Source organism: Ips typographus, linkage group LG2, assembly GCF_016097725.1.
Source record: "Ips typographus isolate SLU linkage group LG2, UJ_Ityp_2.0, whole genome shotgun sequence".
NCBI lineage: Eukaryota > Metazoa > Arthropoda > Insecta > Coleoptera > Curculionidae > Ips > Ips typographus.
In genome coordinates, this window is record NC_138423.1 from 7470276 (window position 1) to 7490302 (window position 20027).

General features: G+C 33.4%; 1 long non-coding RNA gene across 1 annotated transcript; it reads right to left on the minus strand.

The window, feature by feature from the left end:
• Nucleotides 1–2957: 2957 nt before the first annotated feature.
• On the minus strand, nucleotides 2958–18724 carry LOC145725442 (uncharacterized). Its single transcript, XR_014177272.1, has 3 exons — nucleotides 18569–18724; nucleotides 3121–3299; nucleotides 2958–3057 (listed from the first exon to the last, which is right to left on the minus strand). It is a non-coding gene; the product is annotated as an uncharacterized LOC145725442 (long non-coding RNA).
• Nucleotides 18725–20027: the final 1303 nt, after the last annotated feature.

Here is a 20027-nt window from a genome sequence, read left to right on the forward strand (position 1 = left end):
TGCTTTTGTATGTGTTTTCAGGGCTTTGTCAATGACTTTAAGTTTCCGACAATAAAGCTACTTTTTTGATTGATTGAAAAGATTCCTGAACACGTGCCTTGTGAATGTGATAGACCAACTTGTTTGGTAGCAGCATGATGGGGAGATTTCTTCTCCCAAATCCACTCTGTTGGCCTCTGCTGGCCTTGAAGCTGGAGAAGGAACTGTGTGATTAGGCTAGCTTCAGCCCAGATTCTAGTAATGGGGGGCACAATAGCTAATAACCAATCACTACACATTTTGAAACATATTTTATGAAACTAACTTAACAGACAAAAAAGTTGATTTTAAAGTTTTATTGCGGATCATTTAATTTGAAAAGAAATCTTGCCGCAATATGGTAATTATGGCAGCGTGTAAATGACAATATTGTTCCATTCAATTATTGTGCAAATAGAGGCCGGCAAAGCGACAGACTACAGATAATTTTGCCCATTTAAAGAGAAATGACAAATCGTCGTGGTAAACTCGCGGCTGGTTCTTCGTGTGTGGTAAATTGAACGTAGTCCCGAAGCAACACCATTAGCATCGAAGATTCTTATCTCAGCGCTGCACAAGGATAAATTTACTCTTTAGTATATCTTATAGTTATGTAGATATGAGGCCTTTTATGTGCCAGCTAATGGGCGGATTATTTGCTCGGTTATTTAATGTTCTCGGCCGCCACTTGATCTTTCGCAATGAATAACACCCATATTTTTGTAATATGTAATTTTCCGTCTTTTATTATTCCACAGAGGAACATATAAATATAGATGGATATCTCAAAAGTGGCGTCAGTTTTCATGAAATGACGCTGGCTGGAAAACCTCGAATCTCGATATTGATTAATTGATTGATTAAGAAGTTGAAACTTCAAAAGGTTAGAGTTTAAGTCCAGTATGAGAAAGAATATGAACAGTTTTGTGTGTGGCGAAACCAAGTACAAGTTCGAGGTGCGAATGAAACGGTGTTGCTAGCATATTTTGCAAATCTCGCTGCAGAATATTCTGCTTCGTCCTTGTGGCCAAAATATTCCATGTTACGAGCGACCTTAGAATTGAAGGAACGAGTGGAAATCGACAAATACGGCGCTTTAATACGTTTTATCAAGAAGAAGGTATTTACAAGAGAACAAATCAACGAATTTGTACGTTCTGCTCCAGACGAGGAGTTTTTGATGTTAAAAGTGGCCTTTCTAATTGGAATTGGAGGAGCCTGCCGAACCAATGAACTAACCAAGATGTACGGAAGATGTGGACGTTTTAGAGGACAAGCTGATTGTTTTACTATTCCCGACTCCAAAACCCACAAGAAACGGACGTTTGCGATAGTATCTGAGGGCGAAGTCAATCCTGTGCTTCTATTTGAAAAGTGTGCAATGTTAAGGCCAGCCCATGTTACTCACCGAAGATTGTTTCTATCATATGGAGAAGGAAAATATACAGTACATTTCTTGGCTAAACTACCTCAAAAAATAGCTGAGTATCTTTCACTTGAAAATCCTAATATGTAATACTGGTCACTGCGTTAGAAGATCTTTGGCAAATTTTCTTGTTAATGCTGGAGGGGATATATTGGATTTACAAGAACTTGGTGGATCGGAATCAATGAAGAGGGTATCTAGAAGAAAGTGTGTCAAAAATTCAAATCGGCGATGTCTCCGGCAGTGGATTAAGCCCTAGGGAACCAGATGAAATGGAGAGGAATGCATACTCGGCCATTAATCAGCCTTCAGAAGACAGAAATATGATCGGGGACTCCAAAGGCAGTGGAGTATCCGTAAAGTTTGAAAACTGTCAAAACAATGTTTTGAATATTCATGAAAAGTCGTTGTAATATTATTCTGTTGTCCTTCGTAACTAACGTATTATTACTATGGTTCATTTTTTTCCCGTGGCGGTTACGTCATCAAAAGCCCCGCCATATTGAAATTTACGCACGTCGTTTATTACAAGCTCGGCTATCTTTTTAATCACCTGTTTGGACGTTGCCGTATTGACAAACTCCTCCTTTAAACCTCACAATATGTATCTTTCATTAAGCAATTATAAATGAAAATGAGAAAACTATATTGTTTTGAAAAAAAACATTCTAAGAATCTCACATGTTTTGCATGCAATAAATGCTTTTTTTTTCAAAATCTGTATAATTTATCGGTCTGTTTATTACTGCAACAAACAATATTCCAGGTTCACATCTGCTCGTGGTAGATGTGGCAACATAGGGCACAGTCCCAACTCACAGTCGGCTAAACAACATTTTGAGGTTAGGAATTTTAAAAAGTTGAAAAACAGCAAAAACTGCAAACAGAAGAAATTAAAACTTAATTAGTGTTGTTATTCCGAGACCTTCGTAAAATTTAAGATTTTTCTTCACCAAACTGGAAAGCTTGCAACACTTGATTGTAGACAAAGGCGGAAAGTTCCAATCAAACTTTGGCTTGGGAACAATAACCACATTCAATTTTAATTATCTGGAAAGAACATCACAAATAGGTGCATTCAAACGAGTCATTAACAGCTCAATACCAACGATTCAGGAATTATTCCATAAAATTTGCAAGAAAGGAAAGGCAATGTGTGTATCCTGGGGACTATCAAATCCTAAAGCAGTGTTTTAACTTATAACAGAATTGTTGGTGTTTTAAGAACTTGCTTCTTGGTTTTGTGATCTAGATTGCTTATTTATTTCATTTTGTAAATTTACCCAGCATTAAATACATCATTTTGGTTTTGTTGTGTGATTTATTTAACATCTTTTTTCAATTTCAGTTCAATTTATTGTAAGAGCAGGTAGGTACCTCAGTTAAAGAAATTATCTAATTTTATGATTGTTTATGAAGAAAACTAGACTACTTAGATAAAAATGAAACTCCAGTATACTTTTTAAAGATTTTATTTGTATATTTCATAATGTGTAAATTATACAATTAAAATAGTAATTTAGCCCATCTGATGTAAAAATATTTAACAGCAGCACCATCTGTTTCTAGCCTTATAGTCAGAGAAAATATGGCAAAATTTATAAGGGCTAATTCTGCAAAATAATGGCATTTGAGCAAATTTACATATTAAGTAACTTATATCTTTCTAATATTACCTGAAACTAGAAATTTGTTTTTTCAATACTCTGCATATGGATTTTGACAACACCATTATAACCATAGCTTCAAACACCTTTTGTTTAGAGTCTTTTAGAGCAATTGATAATGGGACTTTTTAAATTTGGACCCTTTCAAAGCATGATAAGCAAACTCCAGATTAGGCAAATAAAGGTACCTGAAACATAAGCTATTTAGTATTAGCAGCTCAATTAATACCTCTACCAGAGTCCTTTTTATAGTATTAGGTAAATCACCTTGTCAGCTATATCCATGTTTCTTCAAGAACCACTGGCTTGATTAAACTTGGTTTTTGTAGTGTTCTTGTAAAAACTCTTCTTGGGAGTAAGTAAACACCTATATGGGCTGTTTCCTTGTGACAGTGTTTTCTATTAGAAAAGGCATCCTTTTCTGTTCCACAAACTCTAGTTCCTTCAGAATGTTTCACTGGCCTCATTGATAGTTATAAAGTGTATTAACAAATGATGACGTAACCGCCACGGGAAAAAAAATGGACCATAACTACGGTTTTATGAAGGAATTAGTACATTTATGATCTTGATAATTATTAATAAAGATTTCATATAAAATCGTTTTAATCTTCAATGATACGATACAGTTATTCTTGTTGTCTCATATTGGCAGCATTCGTTTTCACGCTCCATGGAGAGAGCAGAGCTTTTTTGACGTCACAATGACGTAATTTGACTGTTGCTAAAATTACAGTTTTGCTAAATTACGTCATCGTGACGTCAAAAACGCTCTGCTCACTCCATGGAGTTTGAAAACGAATCCTGCCTTTGTGTTTTTTAAAGCTTGCAGAGGACAGTATCAACTTATTGATAAACTGTCAAAACGTGGCTTCAATCAAGTTCCAGTTCAAATTAACGAGCATTTTTATGATATTCTTCGCGGATCGTTCTTCTTTCATAGACGATTTGCTAAAAACCAACCTTTCTCTCTATCTAGCCGTATCTCTCAAATTGCTGTTCGATTTTTCGCCCACGGGCTCGATCACTCGTGCGCAATTTTATTTACAACTGATGTAGAAAATTGAATTTCTCACCCCTGAAGTGTCGGATTTCGGGCCCTTTCCTTTTCGCCGACAGCCTTTTCGATCAATCGATGAGGTTGTACGGATTCTTGATCATTTCTAAAGTGAGTGGAGCTTTACTAATATTAGCCTCGAGGGTGGAAGTGTTCAGGGGCGCCGAGAAAATTTTGTGCATTTTTAGATCAATTACCGTGCCTGGAAGAATCAATTGAAACTTGTAATATATTTTTAAATAATAACGCTTAAAACAGATTGGACTGTGAAACCTTTCCTAGTCGAGGATTGGTTGAATTGAATTTAAATATTTATATAAGGTACGACAATGGAGCTTTTAACCTATTAATGTAAGCAGTGCTAAACGACAAACGCTGAAAGATAAAATAAGTGAAATACGAACCGCAATGCACTTAATAAAATTGATAGGGTGGGTTTTTCAACAAATATACAGAGTGTTCAACAGCAAATAGTACCTTAGACGTTTATAGAAATCTAGACTGGTGTTGAGGTATTAAGTAACTCTTTATTAATCTAAATTAAGTAGATACACCATTGTCACATTTGTATATTTTAAATCAAAAACCCGGTAGATTCTTATAAATTCCTAATCGTACTCTGTTTCTCTCATTTTTTGCCAATACGACCGAATAACTACATTTCTTTGACTTTAACCGTTTTCGAGATATTCGTTTTTTTCAATTTTTTTTAGAAATATATTACATTTTTTTTGGAAACCTTGTAAAAAAATTGAAACCCTAATACCTCTTCGTCAGTTTTCAGGTTTCAGCGACTGTAAAAAGCTCAAAGTATTCGTTTTGAATTGGTTTTGAACTGCTATCAGTATTTCAAGCATTTACCTTGTTCTCATTATTTGAAACACGTGTAAACCTATTAATTTAGGTGCAAAAAAGAATTCTAAACATTTATGGCCTCCTGCAAAATGTTTGTACTCTAACCGCTTCCGAGATATTCAAAGGTTTGTCCTTTTTTTGTTGGAAATTCCATTCAAATATGGAAAATTCCATATCTCTGCCATTTTTAGGGTTTGGGCGACTGTAAATAAGTCAAAATGTTCTTCTTGAACTTCTCTTTCTTATCGTTCTAATCGCAACACGATTGTACTTATACAGGGTGTTCCAAAACAAAAATAAAAACAGTAAAATTTGAAAATAACGTTCTACCAGTATTGACCGCGTTTACTTCATTCTCAGTATCTGAAATTAGTGCAAACTCAGTAATTTAGATACAAAAAAACATTTTGAACACTTATGGCCTCTAGCAAAATGCTCTTAACTTTAATCGTTTTTGAGATATTTCTTGTTTTCTGGAAATCGCAACAAAAATTTTGAAAATTTCGTATTTTTGCCATTTTTAGGCTTTCAGCGACTAAAAAAAGTTTAAAATGTTTGTCTTGAACTTCTCTTTCATATCGTTCTAACCGCAACCCGATTGCAACGTATACAGGGTGTTCAAAAAACAAAAATAAAAACAGTCAAATTTAAAAATAACGTTCTACCAGTATTGACCGCGTTTACTTCATTCTCAGTATCTGAAATTGGTGTAAACTCAGTAATTTAGGTACAAAAAAGCATTTTGAACATTTATGGCCTCTTGCAAAATGCCCTTAACTTTAATCGTTTTTGAGATATTTCTTGTTTTCTGGAAATCGCAAAAAAAATTTGAAAATTTCGTATTTTTGCCATTTTTAGGGTTTCAGCGACTAAAAAAAGTTTAAAATGTTTGTCTTGAACTTCTCTTTCATATCGTTCTAACCGCAACCCGATTGCAACGTATACAGGGTGTTCAAAAAACAAAAATAAAAACAGTCAAATTTAAAAATAACGTTCTACCAGTATTGACTGCGTTTACCTCATTCTCAGTATCTGAAATTAGTGCAAACTCAGTAATTTAGATATAAAAAAGCATTCTGAACATTTATGACATCTTGCAAAATGCGCTTAACTTTAATCGTTTTTGAGATATTCCTTGTTTTCTGGAAATCGCAACAAAATTTTGAAAATTTCGTATTTCCGCCATTTTTAGGGTTTTAGCGACTAAAAAAAGTTTAAAATGTTTGTCTTGAACTTCTCTTTTATATCGGTCTAATCGCAATACGATTGTACATATACAGAGTGTTCAAAAAACAAAAATAAAAACAGTCAAATTTGAAAATAACGTTTACCTGGCTCTCAGTATCTAAAATTAATGTAAACTCAGTAATTTAGATACAAAAAAGCATTTTGAACATCAATGACATCTTGCAAAATGCCCTTAACTTTAACCGTTTTCGAGATATTCCTGGTTTTTTTACTAATTTTCTGGAAATCGCAACAAAATGTAGAAAATTTCGTATTTCAGCCATTTTTCAAGTTTCAGCAACTCTAAAAAACTCAAATTGTTCGCCTTCAACTGCTCTTTAACCCCGTGATAACTGCGAGACTATTGAACGTATAAAATGTGCTCAAAAAAAACAAAAAAAAACTGATAAAATTGAAACTAACCCTCTGCCAGTTGTGACTGCGTTTACTCGAACTAAGTGGGAGTAAATCTTGTCCACTAGACGCAGAAGGTCATTCTGATCATGTTTGGTCTTTTGTGAAATTTCCGTTAATCATAAGTATTTAAATAGTCACATTATCACATCTGAAAATATTTTAAAACTTGAACGCCCTGTACCTCGAAAACCAGCGAAAAAGTTATTAACACTGGTTTATTGGAATAATCATAATTTAATCATTTTTAGTCAACATAAATGAGACACTCTCTATATGTCATTTTTACGTACACTTTCGATGACTTTTGCTTCATATTCTACTAGATTCGGAGTTTTGCGTAAACTAGTTGATATTTCCATAGAGGTATTAATAATAGTTTTTTTACTGCGTTAGTAATCATATACAATAGTCTGAACTTTCCAAAATTAGACCTTCACATTCAAACGTTTGGCATTGCTATTAAGATCAACGGACTTAATACAAACAACTTGCGATATGCAGATGATATGGTTATTATGGCAGAAACCAAAAAACAGCGTGAAGAATCTGGTCTTTGATTTGATTGAAATTAATCACTTTAAATTACTATTCTTACCTAATAATACCAGTATTATTTTAGTAGTAATATTAGTTTTTTAGTTCTGACAACAATCTGGGTGTTAATTAAAATATTACTTACAGTGACTGTTTCATTGAAACAACTTTTTTATGTTTGAAACCCTTAAAGAAGCAAACTTTTGATAATGATGACTGTTGATATTATGTGTTTAGCTGGTGATGTAAATGTAACCTTTCTTCCTGTAACCGGTATCGTATTATAATCAGGGTCATCAAATCGTTTCGGAGGGCAAGAAAAAAATATAACCGGCAAGACTACACTGCGGGGGAGTCACCTTCGATGACAATGCGTACAAGCGGCAGAGTATTGCACCTAAAGGCCCACCTAAGTCGACAAAAGACGAAGATTTATTATCAGGAAGAATCAATTTTGAAGAGGCTTTGCGAATGTGTGTTGTGACTTTTGGGGGTTAAACGGATCAATGATGCCGGTACACCTGAAAAGAAACCAACGTGCTGGAGCAAACATTCTATGACTTTGGCTTTCTTTATTATTTGCCAAAATAATTTCCCACAAAACGGTTTTTTTTCCCATTTACGTATTGTGTCTAACTATTTCGTTATCGGAACAAATTTATCAAATTTTGTTTTTGCATCGTCGATAGTTATTGTCACAGCAAATTACACTATATTTTGTAATTATAGTATTAAGCAGATAAAAACAATGCCAAGAAGCAATATACAGGGTGGTCCAGTTTTAAATGTCAATTATTCAGCATTCGCTAGTTTATCAAATGTCTAGGAAAATTGCGGTACTAGCATAACCTGAGAGTTCAGTCACCTTATTAGGGGTCTTTTTTTACTACTTTTTGAAATTCAATATCTCGGTAACATGAAATGCTAGAGAGGCCAGTTGTGGCTAGTTTTGTAGTATTTTTTATCATCTTTCTAATGGCATTTTAGTGAAACTTTTAAGAGTTCAAATAAAAAAGTTACATTAATTCAAAAATTGAAAAAATGCGTATATATTTATATACACAATCTTTATTTTTTCCATACGAAAAAAAAAGGCTATCGACCACACGTGGTCTTTCTGTCTATGTTTACAGATTTTTAGTTATATAGTTATTTACAATCTTATTTTGAAAAAATGCGTTTTTTGAAAAAAAAGTAAAATATATATAAATAATCTTTATTTTCAATAGAAAAAAGGCTATCGACCGCTTGGTCTTTCTGCCTATGTTTACAGTGGGATTTTTTTATGGTTTTAGTATACATGTTAACTTATTTCTAATTATTTACAATTTATTCACAAAAAAAAAATCTTAGTTAAAGTGTTCTAGTAGGGTGGCAGTGGGAAAGAGGTAACGGGATTGTCTGGTTTGTCTTGTTATGCGCAGTGGGTTTACTATTGTCCAGTTGTTTGGATTATTCTTCCATTTGTTCTGTAGTTGTATAAGTCTTTCTGTTATTTTGGTCATGTTTGTACGTTCGTAGAGAAGTTGGTTGGATGGGTTGTGTAGTGGGTTTTCTGGGTGTCTTATTTTGGTTATTAGTCTTAGAGCAATCTGTTCCGTAGTCTGAGTATATCTTTTAGTTTTGTCAGTAGCGTTTGCTCTAAGTAAGTGTCCGTAGTCTAGAACTGGTCTACAGATGGATTTGTATATTTGTGTGGCGGTTTTCGTGCTAATACCTTTGTTTTTGTATGTCAGTGATCTAAAGTGTTTTGTCCGTTTAATAGTTTTAGTTCTTGCATTTTTTAAGTGTTTTGTAAATTTTAGTTTTTGGTCCAGTATTACGCCTAAGTATTTTACGTCATGTTTGGGTTCAGTTATGTGGCCGTCCGCGGTTATGTTTGGGGAGAAAAGTAAAATCTTGGCAATTTTTTATTTTACTCCCGGAGGGTTCCAATGCACATCAAAGAGCATATTTATACCAAAGAATCTTAAATTAAGTAAAATAAGTACAAAAAAGCTCTTAAATCTTTATTTTTCAAAAGAAAAAACGGCTATCGACCGTTACGGTCTTTCTGCCTATGTATACATGGTTTTTTTTTTTATATGTACAGGTTATCTTATTTCTAATTATCTAACAAAAAAAAAATAGTTTCAATTAAAATGTTCTAACAGGGTGAGAGCGGGGAAAAGGTAACGCGATTGTCTGGTCTGTCTTGTTATGCATAGTGGATTTACAATTGTCCAGTTGTTTGGGTTATTTTTCCACTTGGTTTGTAGTTGTATGAGTCTGTCAGTTATTTTAGTCATGTTCGTACGTTCGTAGAAAAGTTGGTTAGATGGGTTGTGTAGTGGGTTTGCAGGATGTCGTATTTTTGTTATTAGTCTTAGAGCAATCTGTTCAGTAATTTGTGTATATTTTTTAGTCTTGTCCGTAGCGTTTGCTCTAAGTAAGTGTCCGTAGTCCAGGACCGGTCTACAGATGGATTTGTATATTTGAGTTGCCGTTTTGGTACTGATGCCTTTGTTTTTGTATGTTAGTGACCTAAAGTGTTTTGTTCTTTTAATGATTTCAGTCCGGACATTTTTAAGGTGTTTTGTGAATTTTAGTTTTTGGTCCAGTGTTATCCCTAAGTATTTTACGTCTTGTTTGGGATCAGTTGTGTGTCCGTCTAAAATTTTTTATTTTTCAAAAAAGTTGAAATAATGGGTGGTTAGGGGTCTTTTTTTACTACTTTTTGAAATGCAATATCTCGGTAACATGAAGAGCTAGAGTGGCCAGTTTTGGCTCATTTTGTGGTATTTTTTATCCTCTTTCTAATGGCGTTTTAGTAAAATCTATAAGAGTTCAAATAAAAATGTTACAATCATTCAATTACTGAAAAAAATGCAATTTTTGCAATTTTTTATTTTTGCTCCAGGAGGGTTTCAATGCCCAGCAAAGGGCATATTTATATCACATGACCTTAAATTAGGTGAAATTAGAACAAAAAAACATTTTAAAATGTTTCATTTTTCAAAAAAATTTAAAGAATGGGAGGATATTAGGGGTCTTTTTCACTACTTTTTGAAATTCAATATCTCGGTAACATGAAGAGCTAGAGAAGCGAGTTTTGGCTCAATTTGCAGTATTTTTTATCCTCTTTGTAATGTGGTGTTTTAGTAAAATCTATAAGAGTTCAAATAAAAATGTTACAATCATTAAAAATTAAAAAAATGTCATTTTCGCAAAAAGTGTAATTTTTTATTTTACTCCAAGAGGGTTCTAATGCACATCAAAGGGCATATTTATACCAAAGAACCTTAAATTAGGTGAAATAGGTACAAAAAACTTTCATTTTTTAAGAAAATTGAAAGAATGGGAAGTATTAAGGGTCAGTTTTTACTACTTTTTGAAATTCAATATCTCGGTAACATGAAGAGCTAGAGAAGCGAGTTTTGGCTCAATTTGCAGTATTTTTTATCCTCTTTGTAATGTGGTGTTTTAGTAAAATCTATAAGAGTCCAAATAAAAATGTTACAATAATTCAAAAATAAAAAAATTGGCTTTTTTGCAAAAGGGTAATTTTTTGCAAATTTTTATTTTACTCCAAGAGGGTTCTAATGCACATTAAAGAGTGTATTTATACCAAAGAACCTTAAATTAGCTGAAATAGGTACAAAAAAACTTTCATTTTTTAAGAAAATTGAAAGAATGGGGGGTATTATGGGTCTTTTTTTACTACTTTTTGAAATTCAATGTCTCGGTAACATGATGAGCTAGAGTGGCCAGTTTTGGCTCAATTTGTAGTATTTTGTATCCTCTTTCTAATGGCGTTTTAGTGAAATCTATAAGAGTTCAAATAAAAAAGTTACAATCATTCGAAAATTGAAAAAATGGCATTTTTGCAAAAAGTGCAATTTTGACAATTTTTTATTTTACTCCCGGAGGGTTCCAATGCACATCAAAGAGCATATTTATACCAAAGAACCCTAAATTAAGTGAAGTAAGTACAAAAAAACATTCTAAAATTTGTAATTTTTCAAAAAAGTTGAAAGAATGGGGAGTTAGGGGTCTTTTTTTGCCACTTTTTGAAATTCAATATCTCGGTAACATGAAGAGCTGGAGACGCGAGTTTTGGCTCAATTTGTAGTATTTTTTATCCTCTTTCTAATGGCGTTTTAGTAAAATCTATAAGAGTTCAAATAAAAATGTTACAATCATTCAAAAATAAAAAAAATAGCTTTTTTGCAAAAAGTGTAATTTTTTGCAATTTTTTATTTTACTCCAAGAGGGTTCTAATGCACATCAAAGAGCGTATTTATACCAAAAAACCTTAAATTAAGTGAAATAAGTACAAAAAAACACTTTAGAATGTTTAATTTTCCAAAAAAGTTGAAAGAATGGGGTGTTAGGGGTCTTTTTTTACTACTTTTTGAAATTCAACATCTCGGTAACATGAAGAGCTGGAGAGGCGAGTTTTGGCTCAATTTGTAGTATTTTTTATCCTCTTTCTAATGGTGTTTTAGTAAAATATATAAGAGTTCAAATACAAATGTTACAATCATTCAATTATTGAAAAAAATGCTATTTTAGCAATTTTTTATTTTTGCTCCAGGAGGGTTTCAATGCACAGCAAAGGGCATATTTATATCACATGACCTTAAATTAGGTGAAATAAGTACAAAAAAACATTTTAAAATGATTCATTTTTCAAAAAAATTTCAAGAATGGGGGGGTATTAGGGGTCTTGTTCACTACTTTTTGAAATTCAATATCTCGGTAACATGAAGAGCTAGAGAAGCGAGGTTTGTCTCAATTTGCAGTATTTTTTATCCTCTTTCTAATGGCGTTTTAGTAAAATCTATAAGAGTTCAAATAAAAATGTTACAATCATTCAAAAATAAAAAAATGGCATTTTTGCAAAAAGTGTAATTTTTTTCAATTTTTTATTTTACTCCAGGAGGGTTCCAATGCACATCAAAGAGCATATTTATACCAAAGAACCTTAAATTAAGTGAAATAAGTACAAAAAAACACTTTAAAATGTTTAATTTTTCAAAAAAGTTGAAAGAATGGGGGGTATTAAGGGTGTTTTTTTACTACTTTTTGAAACTCAATATCTCGGTAACATGAAGAGCTAGAGAGGCGAGTGTTGGCTCATCCCAATCCTCTGAGGTGTTTCATAATGAGCGAAATCGTCTTTCTAGCAAATCATTTTAACTGGATCAGATTAAAGACAGATCACAGCCACACATCATTATTGTATTGTTGTACAATAACTGTCTTGACGTTATTTGAAGTTTTCTATTTGGATTTTAGGCAAGTTGCAATGCGATTTCAAATATTTGTTTTTGTTTGGTGATATTAGCGGACCTAAAAACGATTAGATTTTTCAAAATGAATTTTTTTGGCTTAAAATAAAAAAACAAATGTGTCAATAAATGCATTACTTTCATTCCACAATAGCTATTTATGTAACCAGTTACGAAAAGTTAGATTTTGGGTAACGAATGAATGTTTGTAGGGTGAGCGCAGCGAGGTCCTACAATTTGAATGATTTACACAATAAGACATTTTCGAAACGTGTTGCATACATAATTTTTTCTAATTTTGACCAAAAAGCTGTGAAAACCATCTTTTAAAGTGATTTAACACAAATATTCACTTTCATAGCACCTTGTATAAACTGTGACAACGACATGTTATGATGGATGTCGCCCATATGTTTCTACGGAAATGCATAAAAACAGGGAGTGATGAAATGAACTTTTCATAACTAGTTACATAAAGTGATACTTTTCGTAACTAGTTACTAAACGTTTTGTCACTCTAATCAGTTTTGAAAAGTGTCACTTTTCTTGATAATCTCCAAAACAGTTTCAAGTGAGTTAGTTTCTCATCAGTTTCAGATAGAATACCAAGCCGGTTGCTGACTAGCGATTTGGATGACTCTGCGCCATCTACCGTCACCTGGACGAACCTTAAACAAAGTAGCCCGGTGCTTTGGGGGGGAGGGGGAGTAAGGTCTACGTGTGTGGTCTTCTTCAGCGCGAGCCGATTACCGAACCGCCGCTATATCGATACGCCGCGATGCTGATGATGATCCTGAGATGAAACGAGAAGGCAGGACCGGATTCGAACGGACAGCTAATTATCTTAAATTCCTTTTTCGAGTGCGTGGTTTGTTTTTGTTTTTATTTCTTCACCAGGGTGACTTTGCTTCAACTGCCTAACCGGTGATGGAATGTTGTCGGTTATATGTGTATTTCGACTGATCGGTTAGTTTTTTTTTTTGCTTACAGGTTGACCAGTTGTAAGTAGGTGATTAGGCAAATGCGAAAAGGTTTTTTGGTAAAAAACATGTTTGACCTGTGAGGTAGTCACACCATCACACCAGTACGTATTATATCATACATACAACCAGTAGCACCTATAGTCTATCCGGCGAATCTACGACGAATCTACCAATACTTGATTAGTATTGGTCTACAGGGTGTCCCACGACGAAAGACATCGATTGATATTGGAAAAAGTATAAATAGGAGAGTTTTGAAAACTTGGCAGGATACTGATGTGGGCATGCCCAATCTAACTAAAATATTTTCAAGATGGTTGAACTTCCGTTTATACCGGAAGTCGATGACAACTTTCTTATTTTAAATAGAACACTCTATATATTATTACATATTTGGATTCCTCACAAAATTCTGACCAATTTTGTGTAGAATGTCCTATGCCTATCTCTAGCCGTTTTCGAAATATTTGGTGTTTTTCCAAAAAAGTAATAGTTGCAACGCTCAACATATTTTTGTACTCTGTCAAAACCGTATTTCATTTTGCAATGAAACTTTGGGTTATTGTAAATAAAGGATCGTTTAATTAAACTGAGGGTGCGTAATGACTCATTTGTATACAGGGTCGTCAAAAAAAATCATAAACTTGCCACTAAAAAAAATGAAAAAATTCAAGTTTTTTAAATAGAAACCCACATTTTTTATGACAGAATCATTTTGTGCATTAAAAATTACTATACGTTTCAATTTACTTGCCTATACCTAAATCCAACCCATTTCGTTTTATTTGAGAATAAACATTTTTTTATTAGGCTGCATGGTTGGGATTAGCTGATACTCTAATTGGCCATGCTTTTGACACATGGTATGAATATTGGAGACCTGCAGAGCATGTTGTCAGGTATCAAGAAGACTACCTTGTTAAATCTCAATTGGAGAAACGTCAAAGAAACTATAAACATATGTTAAGGATCTTGTACATAACATGACTCCTGCAAAAGTAATTGGACCATCTCAAAGACCTAGAAGTTATAGGGTAAGATTAGCAAATGGAAATGAAGTTGAACGTAATCGCGTGCAATTATACCAAGCTTCTTCACATAACCCTGTAAGTTCTGATGATGAACTAGATTTTGATGTGAACCAAGTTCCAGATAATCAACCTGATTTTGTAGAAAATTCTTTGCACAATTTTAATAATGTTGAACCTTCAACTGAAAATAATCTTACAACTTCAAGGTCTGGACGGTTGATTAAAAAGCCGGAGTATCTTAAAGATTATGTTCCTTAAAATAACTAATTGTATTATATTTTTATTTTTTATAAGAAAAGAGGGATGTCAGGTATCATAGTAATAATAACTATGATAAGTAGTTGGTTGGTGGTGACAGGAGGAGTCAGTCAATAAAGTTGATAGTTAAAAGCACAACATACTTTTATTAACAGTATTTAGAACATCATTACACATGTTAATAAGACTAGTTTTGAGTGTTTTGACAACTGCAAATATGCCGTCACGGTTACGTTATTCAAACCAAGATTACTTAAATCTGTTAATTATTTACGGAGAATGTGATAAAGTTGTGAGTAGAACATGTGAGATATTTGCCGCTCGTTATCCGGAAAAACCAAAGCCATCACCAAAAGCTGTCAAGCAAATAATTGAAAATTGTAAGAATACGGGATCTGTGAAGAGAAAACCTACTAAATCAAAACCAATCCTTAATAATACAAATGTAGAAATTGCATTTTTGGGCTATTTTGTTGCAAATCCAACTTCGTCAATAAGACAAGTTTCCGTAGAAACAGGCATATCCAAAAGCTCAATTCAGAGGATCCTGAAGAAACATAAATTTCACCCTTTTTTATTTAAATTAGTGCAACACTTAAAAGAGGTTGACTTTCCGAAGAGAGTGGATTTTAGTGAGTTTTTGCTGATTAGTCACTATGGAGAAGAATTGTTTTTGAATAATATTATTTAGAGCGACGAGGCCAAATTCACTAAAAATGAAATGTTCAATAGACATAGTTCACACTACTGGTGTGACACAAATCCACACGTAATTAGAGAGAGAAATTTTCAAGAAATATGGAGTTTTAATAATAAAAAATGTTTATTCTCAAATAAAACGAAATGAGTTGGATTTAGGTATAGGCAAGTAAATTGAAACGTATAGCAATTTTTAATGCTCAAAATCATTCCGTCATAAAAAATGTGGGTTTCTATTTAAAAAGCTTGAAATTTTTCATTTTTTTTAGTGGTAAGTTTATGATTTTTTTTTTGACGACCCTGTATACAAATGAGTCATTACGCACCCTCAGTTTAATAAAACGATCCTTTATTTACAATAACCCAAAGTTTCATTGCAAAATGAATTAAGGTTTTGACAGAGTACAAAAATATGTTGAGCGTTGCAACTGTCACTTTTTTGGAAAAACATCAAATATTTCGAAAACAGCTAGAGATAGGCATAGGGTATTGTAGACGAAAGTTGGTCAGAATTTTGTGAGGAATCCAAATATGTAATAATATATAGGGTGTTCTATTTAAAATAAGAAAGTTGTGATCGACTTCCGGTATAAACGGAAGTGCAACCATCTTGAAAATATTTTAGTTAGATTGGGCATGCCAACATCAGTATTCTGCCAAATTTTCAAAACTCTCCTATTTATACTTTTTCCAATATCAAACGATGTCTTTTGTCGTGGGACACCCTGTATAGGCTTAATTACTGCTAACTTGAGATTATATGGGAAAATACCTTCCTTCAAAGAGTTATTTATAATATAGCAAATAATTTCCGCCATTGCTGGCATTGTTTGACATACAAGCTTACTTGGGACTTCATTATCACCCGAACTGCTCTTTGGCTTAATTTTTTTGGTGCATTCAAGAATTTCTTCAACACTTATTGGTCTCACCTGCATCGATTCCACGTTTCTTTTTATTTTCGTATTCCATGGAGTTTGGCTAGTTCCTTTGCAAAGCTCTGGAATAATGGCCACCAAATAATCGTTGTATGAGTCCGCAGTCTCTTCAGCAAATTCCGATATTAGATCGTCCACATGCACTTGTTTTTGTTGTCTGAGTTATTTATTTTAGTGCTCTGACCTAACTTTTATTAACAATTTTTCATATTCTTTTTTAGCCAGGGAATATCTTTCTATATAGTCTCTCTCGTTTTGGCCTTTTAACATTAACAGAATATCCAACTTATTTTTGGCTTCTTGAACCTCATCGGGATTGTATAACTTTTTTGGAAAACAATGGTGAAAAACTGCAAGAAAGGTTTTGCTGAAAAGTGACCATTGTCGGGTGATCTCGCAGGCCATTCCATGGGACCACGTCTACCAATCCATCTTCCAGGAAATCGATTGTTCAGATATTCTCAGACGGGAAGTGAATAGTGTGGAGGTGCACCGTCTTGTTGGAAAATCAGTTGATTTTCAAATAAATTTTCATCATTTTCTAGTAGCTATGTTATGGTCGTATCAACAGTGGTGTCAACAAGCTCAAGATAAGTAGCGCCATTCAAATTACCGTCAATAAAAAACGGGCCAACGATGTGGTCTCCTAAAATACCTGCCCAAACATTAAGTTTTTCTGGATATTGGGTATGGGTTTTCCTAAACCAATGTGGATTCGTGTCTGACCAATATTTACAGTTATGCCTGTTCACTTCTCTATTCAAAAAAAAACATACACTCATCACTGAAGCAAATTGTATTTTAAATATATATTGTACAACAAGTTTACGTTGTTTGTCAGATTAGTAGACATAATTTCACAAAATTGTAGTCTTCTATCATAGTCATCTTCGATTAATTCCTGAACCAATTTTACGTTGTATGGATGAAAATTGTATTTTTTTTAAATTCTTCATACACTGCTTGTCGAAACACCCGATGCATGGGAAATTTGATTTAAAGACTGATTATTATCCATTGCAACGTGACCCAAAACAGCAACTTCATTTGGTTCATTAATAATTTGTCTTTCAGGTTGATGTTTTTTGATTGTCACGGAACCAGTTTCCATGAATTTTTGCATCAACTTTAAGACATACTGATGACCAATTAATTTATCTGGATGGATTGCATTGAATTGACATTTGTCATTATGTTTGAAATAAAAACGTACAATTTCTATTCTTTCGGCAGTCGTGTAAACCATATTGACAATGTTCCTTCAAAACGAACTTACAAGTTGACCGACTGAGGCAAAAACATGGAATGGAAAACAGGTATTCGGTAGTGTTATCAGCAGTTTGACCAAAATAACAAAAAAATGTTTTTATTTATTTTTTGGTCTCAATTCAAAGCAAATGTACAAATTAAATAGTACAATTAATTTCTTGTGAAATACCCTTTCCAACGATGTGCCACACAGGGTATGGTGCCATTTGAAAACTTAGTGGGGGTGGCTATGGCGGCAAAGGGGCTGATGGCAGAAATTCAAATCCTACGTAAAAAGATGTCCCCCTTGCAATCTTTGTTGACGTGTCTTAGCATTTTTTAACAGAGAAATTATTTTGGAAGATATTCAGGGTGGCTACTTGTCATTGAAAAACCCTGTATTATCAATGCAGCTTTTGCAAGAAGACGTAATTCTAGTGTTTTCTAAAATTGTTGGGTAGATTCGAAAAGCTGACATAACTAACATTGTTATGGAGAAACGAATAATTATGAGAATTTAAAAAAAGGAAATAAACAATCATAAACAACTTTACCTGAATGTTATTAAAAATTTCGATTAGCAATTTGAAACTTGGGGAAATCACATTCAACCTGCCACACTGGTTGGTGTTATAACACCTTTTCCATTTCCTTATTGGACTGTTAAGCAGCGTTTACAGAAAATCACCTTATATAAAGACCACTCGTAGATTTCCATTCGTTTTTATTAGTTTCTACAAAGCAGTTAGTACAAGCGCAATTTGTTTCTCAAACACCATATTTACACAAGCCTCGTCGCCCGAGATTTCAATAGAACAACTTCAATTAGACCAATTTGCGCGCATAAAGGATTATTAGCGACCAAACACAGTCATATCGACGCAAATTCTTGAAATATAAGCGAACATGTTAAGCGGAATAGGAGCTATAAACGTACCTCTTTAACGGCCATATAAAATTTTCCAGTTTCTGCCATATTTGCTACGTAATTATGGCACAATTATACTGGACGGGATAATTAACTAGACATCTTGAATTATGTTACCTATGTAAATGGGAGGATTTCATCTACTATATTTGAATGAAAACGCAATACCAGGGCGATGTTGCAAAGCACATAGAAATTTTTAAAATTGCTTCACTTCAATGCTTATACGGCTTATGATAATTCTTATCTCCAAATTAGATTATACAGGGTTAGCCACCCAAATCATCGTTAATTAAAAGTTTATTAGGATCAAGTAACATAAATTCGGTGCGTGCTATATTTCAAAAACATTTTCATCTCAATGTTGTATATCTACCGTTTTTATAGTTTTTCTACCGTTCTCCTAATTTTTGTATATAATCTACCATTTTTATTTACGTTGTTGCCACTATGTTGGTTGTGAAACTTTTCATATACTTTTTCAGTCTATTGAATAGGAAATATAATAAAGATTCTAAAAATGCGCTGAAAGCAGTCATTTTCTTACTCCAAATTATTCTCTAAAACCACGTGATATCTGTCACTATTGTCAGAATTGTCGAAATTTTACTAGAATTTGCAAGAATTACATTTTAACACAGTTTTCGAAACAAGACGATTTTCTGAGATTTATGACAGTTATTTTGACAATTGTCACTTCATAGTCTAGCTAAATAGTCTTCCGAAATCACGTGACAACTGTCACTAACGTCAAAACTGTGAAACCATGCTCAAAAGTTGCAAAAATCAGGATTTAAAAACGTTTTCTTGCAGTATTTGATATAAAACGTGTTTCTGAGATTTATGACAGTTATTTTGCCAATTATCACGTGACCGTCTAGCTAAATAGTGTTCTAAAATCACGTGACAACTGTCACTAACGTCAAAACTGTCAAACCATGCTCAAGAGTTGCAAAAATCAGAGTTTAGAAACGTTTTCTTGCAATATTTGATATGAAACGTGTTTCTGAGATTTATGACGGTTATTTTGCCAATTATCACATAACCGTCTAGCTAAATAGGGTTCTAAAATCACGTGACAACTGTGACTAACGTCAAAACTGTCAAACCATGCTCTAAAGTTGCAAAAATCAGGGTTTAGAAACGTTCTCTTGCAGTATTTGATATAAAACGTTTTTCTGAGATATATGACAGTTATTTTGCCACTTATCACGTGACCGACTAGCTAAATAGTGTTCTAAAAATTACGTGACAACTGTCACTAACGTCAAAACCGTCAAACCATGCTCAAGAGTTGCAAAAATCAGGGTTTAGAAACGTTTTCTTGCAATATTTGATATGAAACGTGTTTCTGAGATTTATGACGGTTATTTTGACAATTATCACGTGACCGTCTAGCTAAATAGTGTTCTAAAATCACGTGACAACTGTCACTAACGTCAAAACTATCAAACCATGCTCAAGAGTT